The 13733-nt window shown below is 42.6% G+C and overlaps 1 protein-coding gene across 1 annotated transcript in view; it reads right to left on the bottom strand.

The window, feature by feature from the left end:
• Positions 1-1706: 1706 nt before the first annotated feature.
• The window catches only part of C1GALT1 (core 1 synthase, glycoprotein-N-acetylgalactosamine 3-beta-galactosyltransferase 1), an 89617-nt gene continuing 77590 nt past the window's right edge, over positions 1707-13733 (bottom strand). Inside the window, exon 5 of the mRNA XM_055307313.1 lies at positions 1707-1989. The gene's annotated coding sequence lies outside the window, so the exon portion shown is untranslated. The remainder of the gene's footprint in view (positions 1990-13733) is intronic.

Raw genomic sequence — 13733 nt, 5'->3', positions numbered from 1 at the left:
ATCTCTTACTTACCTATCTTTTCCCTCCTATTTTCATTTGTCTGTTTCTCCATCTGACCTAATTTCCTGAATTCTTTCAATTCCAACCCTCCATGTTAATTTTGAACTATAGAGGAGAATATAGAAGGTTTTTATTTTCCCCTTTCAATGAATCTTCTTTGAGACATGTCTTAGAATTCAACAGAAACTTTTTCTACATTCCAATTATTTCTAATGAAGCAAGAGGAAACAATTATTAATGTATGATCAATATATTGACCAATTATCTTGGTGAAGAATGGGGCAAAAGAAGAAAAAATGACTAGGAATGAAAATACTGGTTAGAAAACATTTGCATTCTCCCAAACCAGAGGGAATGAATACTAAAACAAATGTTAATGATGTTTCAGAGAGGGAGGATTCAGGAACTCAGGAACTAGGAGGAAGAAAAAAAAAATATCTCTAACCACTATCAAAACAGGAAAGTCAGCAATAGCATTTTGGGTGACAGTAGAAAATGGGAGTAATAAGATATGGGCTTAATGGTAGATTTGGTTTTAAGTTTGTCCAGTTTGAATGACCATGAAGAGTTCAGGGAAGAGCTGTGGAAATGCAAATCTGAAGTTCATAAGAGGGGTCAATACTGAACTTACTTATGAACAAATCAAAAACACACAAACACATGAACAGAGCCTAATGAGTGAAAAGGAGAAAAGAGGACCACAACATGAGTAGAACCAAGGCCACAAGCAATTAATGCAGGTGTGTGGAGAGTCTTTCAATAGGGTGATGAATTATCCTTTCAATAAGGGTGATGAGGAAAACAAAGTGCATTGGTATGGTGGTTCCCTGGGATAGAAAAGTCAGAGAGGATTACATTAGAAAAGGAAAACTCAATTGTGTAAATAAAGAGTAGAGGAAAAGAAGCAATCGGAGAGGGAGAGACTGAGCATATAAAAAAGTTGAAAATGACTAAGAAATCAAGGTTACAGACCAAAGAATTATTCTTGCAAGAAATCATGTCACCTCTTTCTTCCAAGGTTAAGTGAAGATAGGGTTAAGGTAAGCTGTGGGAAGCCTAGGGGAAACATTTTCTGTAAGGTCTCTGTTCTACATAAGCAATGAAAAATGTCTTACAAAATTTATGGATCCATGTAAGGTATCATTATTAATGTATCAGTGAAGACTTAGAATAATGGTAAAGAAGTTTTTTGTTTTTTTGGTTTTTTTGGTAAAGAAGTTTTATCCATTTGTTATCCAATCATTGCACATGAAGATTCTTTGTAATATATCTACTGTCTAGATCCAGGAATCATTCTTTTGTGCTCTTTACTGTCAAATGCACCATTCCTGGCCAATTTCTTACGATGCTATGGCTCTTCAGAACCTCTCAGTATTGAAACAATATAGCTGTTCCGACCTTTACAATTCCCTGATACCAATGATTTAATGATGTTTGTTTGCATCATTACTCATGATGTAGCAACATCCATCAAGCTGCCCATGAATACTGTTTTCCAATGACTCTCTCAAAGGTTGTTACCATGCTTTGTTGATTACCACAAATACAAGTTTCATGCAGAGTATGAGGGAAATTGTGAGCGATAACTCGTTTTCTGGTCATGTTAAACATATCGTTTGGAATTTCATAGCATAAATGTCGAAAACGTCTTCCAATAATGTCTTCTCTTGAACTTTTTAGGCTACATCACCACATTTCTAGAATATGATCTTTTCAGTGTTGACTTCATCATTTCTTTCCATAAATTACCACCAACAAGGATAGGAGAAGGATCTGTGGGCAAAGCTGGAAGGGCAGTCCCATTCACACAAAGAATGCCCTTCACTTATCTGTTCAACCGAGAAGAGCATGGTGTCACCACATTAATGGAAGACAAGAAAAGATCTTGATCGGAAGGACTCATTGGCAAGGTGGGGCAATAATCTCAGAAGCCCTCCGAGGAGACAGTTGTAGCCATCCTTAGAGCTGACTGGCACATGATGTGAAACCTATGGAGAGGACAGTGACAGAAAACATGCTGGTCAAACTGGGTGCACTGGTAGAACACATACAGGAAAAGAACACCTGCCACCACCACCCACTCCCAGGTCTGTACCTTGGAGGCAGAATCACAGTCAGATCACTGATGGGTGGGAAGCTAAATGTGGGCTCATACAAGTGGCTCAAGGCCAGTGGATTTTCACAACCCCAAGTGCCCCAGCTGCCCATCCGCCCCAGTCATGCCTCTGTAGGGGTAAACGAATGACTGAGGGAAAGGTTGGGGTAAAAGTGCTATAACTCTCTTATTACCTTCACCAGGTCCACAATAATAGAAATCTCTTGCCTTATATAAGGCATTGTATAGAGAGTTTTTCCTTTATTTTAAAAGGGAACACATTAAAAGCAAGCAAGGACTATTCCTAAGCAAAGAGGAACTCTCAATAAAAATTTGCAGCATGACATCTCCTCTCTATTGCAGAAATGCAGTTATGTCTAAGAGGTCTAAGAGGTGGTACATTGATCTTGTTGTACCTTGCCTAAGAACTAGAGACAATAATCAGAGTCTGCTAATGCCATTCACTTCCCCAAGAACAGGAAGCATGGCTGAAAGCGGGATCAAGGCATCTCCAACCCCACGTGGGGATCTTTCCCAAGTTTCTTCCTAAGAGGCATGCAAAGGCAGTGTAAGATATTCGTGTAAATTAACAGATTTTACTAAGAATTGTTTTAACAGAGGAACTAGGACTAGTGAAAACAAGGCTTCCCTGGAGGGGTGACAGTGCTAGGGTTTGAGCAAAGCTAGAGTTTAGGGAGTGGAAAGAGAGAAGCACTAACAGAAACAGAGTAAGCAGAGATCTGATTGGAAAACCATTTCTTTTTTTAAAATTTATTTATTTATTTATTATTTATTTATTTATTTATGATAGTCACGGAGAGAGAGAGAGAGGCAGAGAGAGAAGCAGGCTCCATGCACCGGGAGCCCGATGTGGGATTCGATCCCGGGTCTCCAGGATCGCACCCTGGGCCAAAGGCAGGCGCCAAACCGCTGCGCCACCCAGGGATCCCACTGGAAAACCATTTCTAAATCACTCCTGACATCAGACCCTCAACATTTTTTAAAACAAGTTTCTATCGTAAATGTCTACAGTAAAGTATAACTTTCACATTCATGAAAACAAGTTATATATAGCACATAAGAAAGCAGATTATATCTAGATAAATGGCAAAGCTAAGCTCTAGTCAACCTATCAGTGACTTATAGTGTCTGATATTGTTCCTAAGAATCAGGTTTTTTTGTTTTAAAGATTTTATTTATTCATGAGAGACACAGAGAGAAGGCAGAGACATAGGGAGAGGGAGAAGCAGGCTCCTCTCAGGGAACCTGACGTGAGACTCGATCCCAGAAATCTAGGATCATGCCCTGAACCAAACGCAGACACACAACCACTGAGCCACTCAGGAGTCCCGAGAATCAGTTTTTTGAACAAACATTTAGGGCTATCACCATAGATACAGAGTCCTAGGATGTCAAAATGGCTTACTCATTAAAACAAAAGTTAGTTTCAGACAAAAAAGGCAAATTTCAGGAATAGAGAGTCTTAGACTGTCAGCTCTGTGCTAAGATATCACATCCACCCTGGAAGCACACACAATGCTGTTTAGGCAGGAAAGAGAAAATCCTGCATATGCTCATCATTCATGGTCTTGGTTTTAAATTGCTTTCTTCCTCATTCTTGTCACCTGGGTCCATCAAGCTTTCAAGCCCTTAGGCCATGGACAATGAATGCTTCCTTCTTTTCTTTATCTCACTTGACAAGACTTGGCGCTATTCAGTCATCTGGGTTAGATCCTTAATTCTCCTTAAGACGGTAACTACCTCTGGCTGTGCCAACTAAAAATGCCTTCAAGGTTAGCCTAGAACTGTTCTGCCTCAATGCTGGCCAGTGAGGGTGGCACTGCCACTGGGCCCACTGGGGAACAAGAACAGGTCTGGACAGTAATCAATATACCTTCTGGTTGAAGAAACTAACCCTTGGGAATTGCAGATGGGAAAATAATTTATATTTAAAATGCTGCTTTGGTAAACAAAGACAATAACAAAAATATTCCTTGTGTTGGACTATAGCCAGAGATGATTGCAATCCTGGGCAGTGTGTGCCTTTAGAAAGGAAATTTAATTTAAAAGCCACCTACCTGGTACTAGAGAGGGCACACCAGCAAACACCTATGCATGCTCATGCCTCCTTCTACAGGATTCTGCTCTACCTACAGCTTTGCTGCCTGTGTGGCCACAGCTGGATGATATCACCCTGACTCTTTGGGCCATGGCTGACTGGGCAAAGACCATCTGAGATGGTCACATTCTGAAGTTGACCTGGTACCAAAACATAGGCTGCATGTATTAGTTTCCTAGGGCTACTTTAACAACTTACCACAACCTGGGATGGGTTAAAATAACAGAAATTTATCTTTTACTGTTCTGAGGCTAGATGTCTGAAATCAAGCTCTAAAGGCTCTAGGGAAGATTCCTTCCTTGCCTCTTGAGTTTTGGGTAGTTGCCAAAAGTCCTTGTTCCTTGGCTCTCAGATATATCACTTGGGTCCCTGCCTCTGTTGTCACATGGTGTTCTCTCCGTGCATCTTTTTTCCTGTGTCCAAACATGACCTCTTCTTTTAAGGACACCACTCATATTAGATTCAGGGCCCACTCTAACCATTATGGTCTCTTTTAACTTGATTACATCTGCAAAGTTCCTATTTCCAAATAAGGTCACATTCACAGGTATCAGGGTTGGGACCTGAGTATATTCTTTTGAGGGACACAATTCAACACCCACACACTAGGTCAGTTGCTGTTCTTGCCTTGGGAGGATGAATAAAGAGACACATAGAACTAACCAACAGGCAGTGGAGTTCACAGTCAAATGTTGTGAAGAGCTGGAATCAGGGCCAAAGAACCGAAAGTCATGTGCAAGCAGGAATTATGTGGGAGCAGAAAAGCAAGGTGGAAGCCAACAAAGCTAGAAGGAGAGAGAGGAGCCTGGAGCCACCATGGAGAGGGAAGTGGCACTCCCAGGATGGTCAGGATGGGCAGGGTGGTCCTGAAGCTGCTCTGCACTCCTGACTGTTACCTCCAGGACACCTCTGGCTATCTATCAACCCCCTCTTCTTAAGATAGCCATTTTAACCATTTGTTTCACAAAACTACAAGAGTCAAGGTAAAAGAGTCCAAGGAGAATCTTCATTTTCATGGTGAGAAAACAAGTCTGAGAGATGTGGTGACTCCAACCCATTGCTGTGCCTCCCAGCATGGCCTTCTTCCAGGGCCAGTTCCTCTCTAGGGTCTGGACTCCCAATGCGTGAGGGGAGCCTAGGCTCAGGCAGCAGGGAAGTCTTTCCTTGTGCCCTTCTCTGGAACAGTAATAGTGACCCACAGGCCACCAGGAACAAGTCTCAGGTGACCTGGGCCTGCCCAGGAGGCACAATAGTGGCACAATAGCTGCCTTTCTATTCCTATCCTGAATTCCTGACCACTTCCGGGAGGGCATGCAGATAGGCGAGGATATGCTGATTGCTGTTTGCCTTGTCCATCAACCTGATAAATGTATAAGGAGGAAGCAGGCACAGGGCCTGGAATAGGCCAGAATGATTGGATCAAGAATGATTGGGTCAAGAATTGCCCTTTGCCCTTTGAACCCGGGATTCCCTGGAGCCAGTCTGCCTTAGCTGGCACAGATGGGACCACTGCATAATTTCTTATCACCAGTGGAAATACAATTAGCAGAGCCCATGAAAGAAAGGGGGTAGGGGAAGACAGATAAAAAGAGAGAGAGAGGCAGAAGCAATTTATTCTGGGATTATATTATGCTCTACCCCACTTGTTCCCTGATTGCTGCCACCCCCAACAAAAAATGTTGGATAAGTGCAAAATAACTTGGGATAATAGTTGCTTATGAAGAATTTCCTTATAAAGCTCTCAACTGTGAATATCTGATAAATTCATCTTCATTCAATTTAAATACCAGGTTAGAGGAGAAATCCAGTTTGGATGTCAGAGAAGTGGCTCTGGTTCTGTCACTCTGCGAAGCCAGGGAGCTCTGAGCAAAATTTTGACCCGACGAGTGAGAAGGTGATGTAGGAGGTCTTGGAGGCTGTCATGAGCATGCTATGGAAGCGCACATGGAAGCGCTATGGAAGCTGTGTCTTTCCACAAAGTCAGCTTTATTCAATCATTAAGCAAAGTTAAATCACAATTATAAAGCAGGCTCAGGATTCCAAACTCAAGGCCATTTCCCCATGTGGTTAAACTTGGCTTCTTACACCGCACACAGAGCAGGACGGAAGACAAGCCACACAACAAACAGGATCACAGAGGGTGCAGAAGTTAATGAACCCAACAAGAAGTTGGCCTCTGGGCGGGCAGCTGAGATCGGGCTGCTGTCTGGGCCGGGTCAGCTCTGGGCACTGTTCTGTTCAAGCAAGCTGCTTCTGTTCAAGCAGGGAAGGATCTCGGTTCTGTTTGCAGAAACCTCGGGCAGAGCCTTCGGCACTAGTTGGCTTTTTTAAGTGGTCAGACATAGAGAGGTCAGGCCTAAAGAGTCTGACAGTTTGCTGCCCAAATCCTCTCCTTTTTAAAGGGATTTAATGCATCTCAGGCCCTCGCAGACCTTCTCTGGTTCTGCTCCTTATCGGTTCTGGGCTGTCAGCTGATGCTGGGTCCAGCGATACCTCCTAGCTGCGATTCCTTAACTGCTTGCTTCATTGCTTGCCGCAGGCTCCTGCCTGACAGGAGAGACTCCATTTAGCTCTCTTCAGAGGAGGTCTCTTGGTCATTTGCTGATCTCTGCCTTCCCTGGGACTGACCTGGTTATAGAGGAGGAAAGGAAGCTTCCCTGACTTGAGTGCTGGCCATCTTCAAGGAATGTATGGGAATCTGCAGGAGATGATCTCTTTTAATATTCAGACCTGCATTAAGAAATGGGTTTAATACAAGAGGAATTAGAGAATGAGAGAGACTACAGAGATTTCTGGTACTTGAATTTCTGGTTGAGCAGGAAATACTGGAACATAAATATGACCTGAACTTTTTTTTTTCATCAGCTTTTTCCCTTGGGAAGGGACCAGGAAGTAAAAAAGGTAGTGGAGCCTTGAGATAACAAAAAAGTTCAATATAAACCAACGATTTATATTCAAGTTGGCATGTTTATGTTAAGACATTACAGCAAAAAAGCCAGATGTGAAATGATAAATATAACATCATCTGTCTTACAATCCTCTCGAAAGTAGCAAACCTAAGCAAACAAAAATAGAATTACCTTTCCAAATCTGGAAATAAATACACCAAAATTTTAAACAGGGACATAAGTGGTCTTTCTGTGTTTTACTAATTTTCTATAACAAACAATTAGTATCTCTATGATTAAAAAAAAAGTACATTGTAGTTATCTTATGGGACACTATCACCTGGAGTTGTGGGTGTAGATGATGGTGTCTGAGGCTGGATCATAGGCCATAGAAGATCGATATGCTGATGCACCCTCCGCTGCTAGAGTCCAAGGAGCTGAGGGCACAGGGACCATTTCCAATTCTCCCTAGTGCTGTCCAACAGGGGTTGTAGGCACCACTGTTACTTGGTGGAGAATGAGGAAGCAGCTGGGAGGTTATTGCTCAATTTCCAGGTACCTAGCCATAAGAAATGCTGACTTTTGTCTCAGGCATTATGAACACAATAACAAATAGATCCAGATGACTGCTCTCAAGTGGCCACAGTCTCATGGAGTTGTAATGAGGGCTGGTAGCAATGTGCACATGGCAGCTGCAAGGAAACCAGCCTTTGGTGTAGGGAGAGCTTCCCAGGACAGGGGCGATCTGGCCAGGCAGTATGCACACCATGACGCCCAGACCATGGACCAACTTGCATGCTGATGGTCAGTCTGGGCATACTGTGCTGCTCATCCAAATTGCCCACCTCCTTCTACAACTAAAGGGAAAAGCTCTCATGATGAGTAGATATAGGTTCTGGGTGGGTTAGGAGTGAAGAAAATGGAAGCAAACCCCCGGCTGAAGAAGCAGCGTGTGCAGGAGTGTGGTGGCAAGTGGAGTCTATTCAGGGAAACTGTGAGTAGTCTGTGTAGTTAGAACTTGACAGGATTATATTCTGAAGGCTCTAAGAAGCCCCTGACAGATTTAAACCAGAGTGACATTGAGGTCAGATTTGACTTTTTAGAAAAATCCCCATTGGACACTGTGTGGAATGAATGGCATAGCTAGGAGATCAGGGAAAGGTAGACTTTGTGTTATTAAGGCACACGGTGAAAATTTCACTTTAGCCAAGGAGCCAGGCTTTGTCTTCTTGTCACTATCATACTGTAAGTGTGCCAGAGCCCTACCTCCAATCCAAGGTCATTATGCAGTGGGTTTTGTGTATGTGTGGAAAGTTTGTGTGTGCACTGTGTGTGCATGTCTGTGTGTGTATCTGTATTTGTATTGTATCTGGCAGGGTTTCCAGAGCATGAATGAGGCTCAGCCTACATAGATTGCCTACTCGGGAGGAGTTGACTGCTAGTGGCTGTTGGCTCTCACTGAGTCTGCCTCCACATGCTGTCTCATGCTCCTCCTTACAGGATTGAGGTTTCTTTACTCCGTGTTCTCTGCTCTCCATTCTCAGTCACCTAGTCTGTGCAAGAGAAATAGTCTGCCAGGGTATATCCCAGTCTTCCAGAAGCATTCTCAGTCTTATGGTTTGGAGGTTGGATGGTGAATGCTGAATAAAGGGGAGGAGGCTGTACAGGAGAAGCCCTTTGGGATGGTGGCTGAATGGTGCTCCCCCTCCACCCCAGAGTTACATCCAAGTCCTAACTCTTATAGCTGTGAATGTGACCTTATTTGTAAATAGGGTCTTTGCACACCTAATTTAGTGAAGGATCTTGAAATGATATAGTTTTGGACTTAGATAGTGGGTCCAAATCCAATGACCAGTGTCCTTACAAGGGCAAGGAGAAGGAGATTTGGGACCAAGTTGCACAGAGAAGGCCATGTGAAGAAGACAGAGGTTGGAATTATGTTTCTACCAGCCGCCAAAACCAAAAATTGCCAGAGCCAGTAGCAGGTAGGAGAGAAGCATGGGGTGGTTTTTTTTCCCTCAGAGCCTCTGGAACAAACCAAACCTAAGGACATCTTGATTTTGGCTTCTGGGCTCCAGGATCATGAGACAACGAAATTTTATGGTTTAGAGTCACCATCTTTGTGATCATTTGTTTCTGCAGCCCTAGGAAACAAATATAGTCATATTAGAGAAATAGTTTGGTGCCAGCAGAAGAAGGGATATACATCACCACTCAGATCACTAATTGGATAATCACTCAGATTATCCCCACATGGGCAAGAGAGAATGGGGTCTAAAGCTAAGGTGGGCAGTGGGGATAGAGATAAGCAGAGAGATGTAAGAAATACTCATTTTCTGTATTTAAGGGAAGATCCCTTCCTCTTAGACTCTGAAGTCCTGAAGTGGAGGTACATCTCCTTGCCAGTCATCCACGGAGCACAGGGCTGCTTTTCTCTCCCCAGTCACTTGAAACTCTTACTACGTTAAAAAAAAAAAAAAAAAGCAATTGTTCAGAGAACTTTTGGCTGTTGAGTAGTAATAAAATGAACCAAAAAGAAAAAAGAAAAAAACTTCCTATGTAGACAGTGTTAGAAAAGATGTCATCTAAGAATTGAAAACAAAGTATAACAACGTGTTAAAATCAACTCTTCTTTTTGTCTTGAAACCTCAGCAGAGGGCCCAAGTTTGAAGGACAAAAATAGATGCCAAGTACTCCCTCATTCCAAAGCAAGGTAGTGGACCGCCTACAGACAGCCAGGGAAGAGGTTGTGAAATGGTCTTTCTGGCATCAGCCTGTCACCCACTTCTAGACTATAAAAGAGAGGGTAAAGGGTCATTGAGAGGTAGAAGAGCCTCCCAAGAGGATTTTCTCGCAGAAAGGTATTGTGTTCCTCCGAACAGGGTGTGGTGGTGGTTTCCAATTCATTTTAAGCTAATGAGAAGAGCTTAGAGAACACCACATTCAGAGAACTTGAACTTGTTGCCTTGACATTTGAGGGTCATTGGAACTGTCACGGCCTTCTGCCTGGGAACCTAAGGCCAGGAGGCGGTGGCTCTGCCTGGCAGCAGTGGCAGGAGGAGAAGTGGTTGCTCAGGGAAAGCCTGTGCCTTCACAGTGTGGCAGAGCAAGAATGACTTGGGCGTCCTACCTGGGAAGGCAGCTGGATCAGGTCGTTTTGAGAGGAGCACCCCTCCAAACAGGCAACCTGTGGGGAGACTAGAGCCTGGGGACTGAGTGGGAGTCACAAGCAGAGACCTGGAAAATAAATTACTTGTCCCCCTAAGCTGTCAGGTGAGCCAGCTGCCATAGGGGATCTCCAAAGACCCCATGGGAATGCCAGTGAAATAGGGTTGGCTGCAGTTTTTCATCATGCCCCAGGGACACCTTGAAAGCCACCAGCTGCCCCTTTCAGCTTAAAATTTTTGTGCCTGTTCCCTCTCACTGCTGATCATCGGGTGTTTTATCCCCAGGGGTGACCAAAACAGTGTCCAAAGGGTGGGAAGGAGGTAGAACAAACACTCAAAGAATCCTAAAGCTAAATGATCCTCCCCATTGTGTGTTTCTCAGCCTCAAGTAGGCCTGAAGCAGGCAAGGGAAAGTTTTAAATTGGTAGGGACTTTTGAGTTTCACTATTACCCCTAAGACGGTTTTTTTTCTTTCTTTCTTTCTTTTTAGACAATTTTGAGTTGTGCTTTATTCACCTTAGCTCATAAAAAATGTAATTGTTTGAAAGATCCTATAAATAAAGTGACTACCCACTAAAGGTCACCTTTCTTGGCATGGTATTTTTTTAAGGCAGTATTTCTTATTAGAATCTTACTGCTCACACAGTAGTCATAAGAAGGTCAGATGTAATGAAGTATACAATCTAAATAGGACAGGCTGATTAAGAAGCTGCCTAATGTAAAAATACACCTAATGCACAAGCATGAGTTTTGACCTGCAATGGATATAGTCTAACATGACAATACTGTGAATTTTCTGTGATACTCCCATGAAGAGTCAAGAGAACCTGAGCAAAGAGCAGGACCTATCAAGTTGTTTATTTATGTTGAACTTAAAAGATGTTTAGCTCTTGACGTTAACATAAAGAGCGTGTGTCTCCTTTTGCAGCATTTACTTCACAAGTGACATGCACTTACCATGGGGGGATTTTGGTGGCCGTTTTTTATAATGGTAATTACTGAAGTACCCTGAAACATGTGACAATGTTTTAGAAACATATTTTAGTCACTCACTTAACATAGAACATGAATCATGTACATCTTTAACCCACAAATAGATGGGAATGCATCTGAATTATAAGACCTTTAGCTTCGGTAATTTGTAGTTTCTAAAACTGATGAAACCAATAATACTGCTCCTTACCAAATCAGGCACTAGTCTGAGTTCTTAGAAAAATGCAAAAGCAGAACAAATGTTACTCCCTTTACCTCTGGGACTTTTTAGAAGCTAGACCGAAATTATAAATTTTTGAAGGTTTCTATTAGGTAGTGCTTTTGTTATTGTTTCTTGTTTTTACTTTTAAGATTTTATTTCCTTATTTTAGAGAGATAAAGCATATGAGCAAAGAGAGGGAGAGAGAGACTCCCAAGCAGAATCCATGCTGAGCATGAAGCCCTATGCAGAGCTCAATCCCAGGACCCTGAGATCAGGACCTGAGCCTAAACCAAGAGTCAGAGGCTTAATCAATGAGACACCTGGACGCCCCTGTTGTTACTTGTTCTTTTGTTTTCTGTGTATAATCATTTCAGAGAACAAGCTAGGTAAGAACTTGCTAACACTGTGAGAAAGTTAATTTTTGGTAAACTTCTTATGAGGAATCAGGAACCTTGAACAGCCATTCAGAGTCAGGATTTTTTATACATCTCTATATATCCTACTTTGTGCCAACTATTATGGCAAATGAGTTTGGAGGGTTATGCTTGACAATTTAAATGTTTAAAGATCCTCTTCTGGAGATTTCTATAGTCTAATAGAAACCCTTCTACAAAGTCAGCAGGTTCTGTGAACCTAAAGACAATGTCCTTGTGAAAGCCTTTAAGTCACTGCTTGCATTATATATTCCTATGGGGGAGAAAGAGCATAAACGTAATTCTAAGTTCTATTTTATTGGCACCTTAAAATGCAAAGTATTTTATTTTTAGATTTTTAAAGTTTGAAAACAAGAGAGCCTAGGCTAAATAATGTAGTTTCTCCAAAGCTGAATGTGGAAGTCAGTTGTTCTGCTTGAAATACCAAAGCTACTTCCTAAAACTCTTAGGTGGGAACACTAAGCTTTGATAACCTGTGATTAGGTGAATTGATCAGTCACAGTTGATAGCATCCCTGTTATCCTTGGCAAGGGTTTAAAATATTCTAGAAAAAAATGCATTTTTTGAGGTTACATGAGCCTTTTCTTTCTGAATGTCTCCTGAGAGTTGTGTACCACATATAGGAATCCTTCTCATTTTGGTATGCTTCAGAAACCCAAGTGGAAATGCTCCCCACTCAGTGACTGTTACCAAAAGGAAGTGGTTTGATTAACATTCAGCCGTATACTCTTTGGCTTATTCTGATTAATCACTAATGTTGACGTGATCTGGTCCATGGTGCTTGGTTTTACCCAGTCTGAGAAGCTGCTTCTCACTTTTGAATCTTCTTATTACCCCCAGGATTTTGGTAGAATGCTGCTTTTGGATCAGTCCATCACCTTTTACTCTCTGTTGGAAGTTCTGGAGCTGCTTGACTTTTCCCACCATGGGGAATAGAAGGGTGGGTGGTGACAGCAATTTCCATGGTCTCTCCCTAGCCCTGCAGCACAGTCAGCTGGACTGGACTTTTTCTTATGTGACAGTTATTGAAAAGATGACAGAACTTGCATGAGATTTCATTGGAGCTAGCTTAGAATGGATCCATAGTATAAGTTGGAAGGGGACAGGTGAGAAGGAAAAACACTGCACTCTGCTTGTACCTACCAAGTCCAGTTCATTCAAAAACCAGCTACTATGGGATTAGGAGGATGTGGGGACCAATTGGTCACCTGTCATACAAGGTGGATCTCTTTGTAGTTGCCACTTATCTGGTGTCAGGGTTCAGGAGAACTTCCACAATGCCACACAGCATGGGTTAGCCAAGAGGTGTCACTGGGAGGAAAAACAGTGAGGTGCATCATCAAGGAAGAACAGGAGGCTTCCATTCTTCCATTCACCAGGAGGAATTGTGGGCAGGGTGCTCTGCTGGGTCTGTGATGGAGGGAACTGCCCCCTGATGCTGCAGGGTAAGAAAATGTTTTCCTCAATGCTTCTGGGTCCCTGGTTGGATCGGAGAGTTAAACTGATAAAGATTAGTGGGAGAAAAGCATACACATTTATTTATTATAAGTTTTTGTATCACGGGAGCTTTCATAAGGAACTAAAGACCTGGAAGAAAGAGCTAGACCTAGGTATTTTTATTCTAGATTTGATGAAGTGTGAGCAGTCATGAAGAAATAGCATAGACTGAGCAGTGAGGTAAATGTAGTGAACAGGAAGAGATTTAGCTAGGACTCTTTGTTAGAATTCTTCTCGAAGTCCCTTGTTTTTCCAAGATAAGGATGCTCCTTTCCTCCAGGTATAGGGCAGACACCTCCTGTAGGAGGGTTTGATTCTGCTTCAGGGGAAAAAGGGG

This window comes from Nyctereutes procyonoides, unplaced genomic scaffold, assembly GCF_905146905.1.
Source record: "Nyctereutes procyonoides isolate TBG_1078 unplaced genomic scaffold, NYPRO_anot_genome, whole genome shotgun sequence".
In the NCBI taxonomy this organism is placed as follows: domain Eukaryota; kingdom Metazoa; phylum Chordata; class Mammalia; order Carnivora; family Canidae; genus Nyctereutes; species Nyctereutes procyonoides.
Note: the sequence above shows the minus strand (reverse complement) of the source record. Positions and strands in the feature narration are given on the sequence as shown.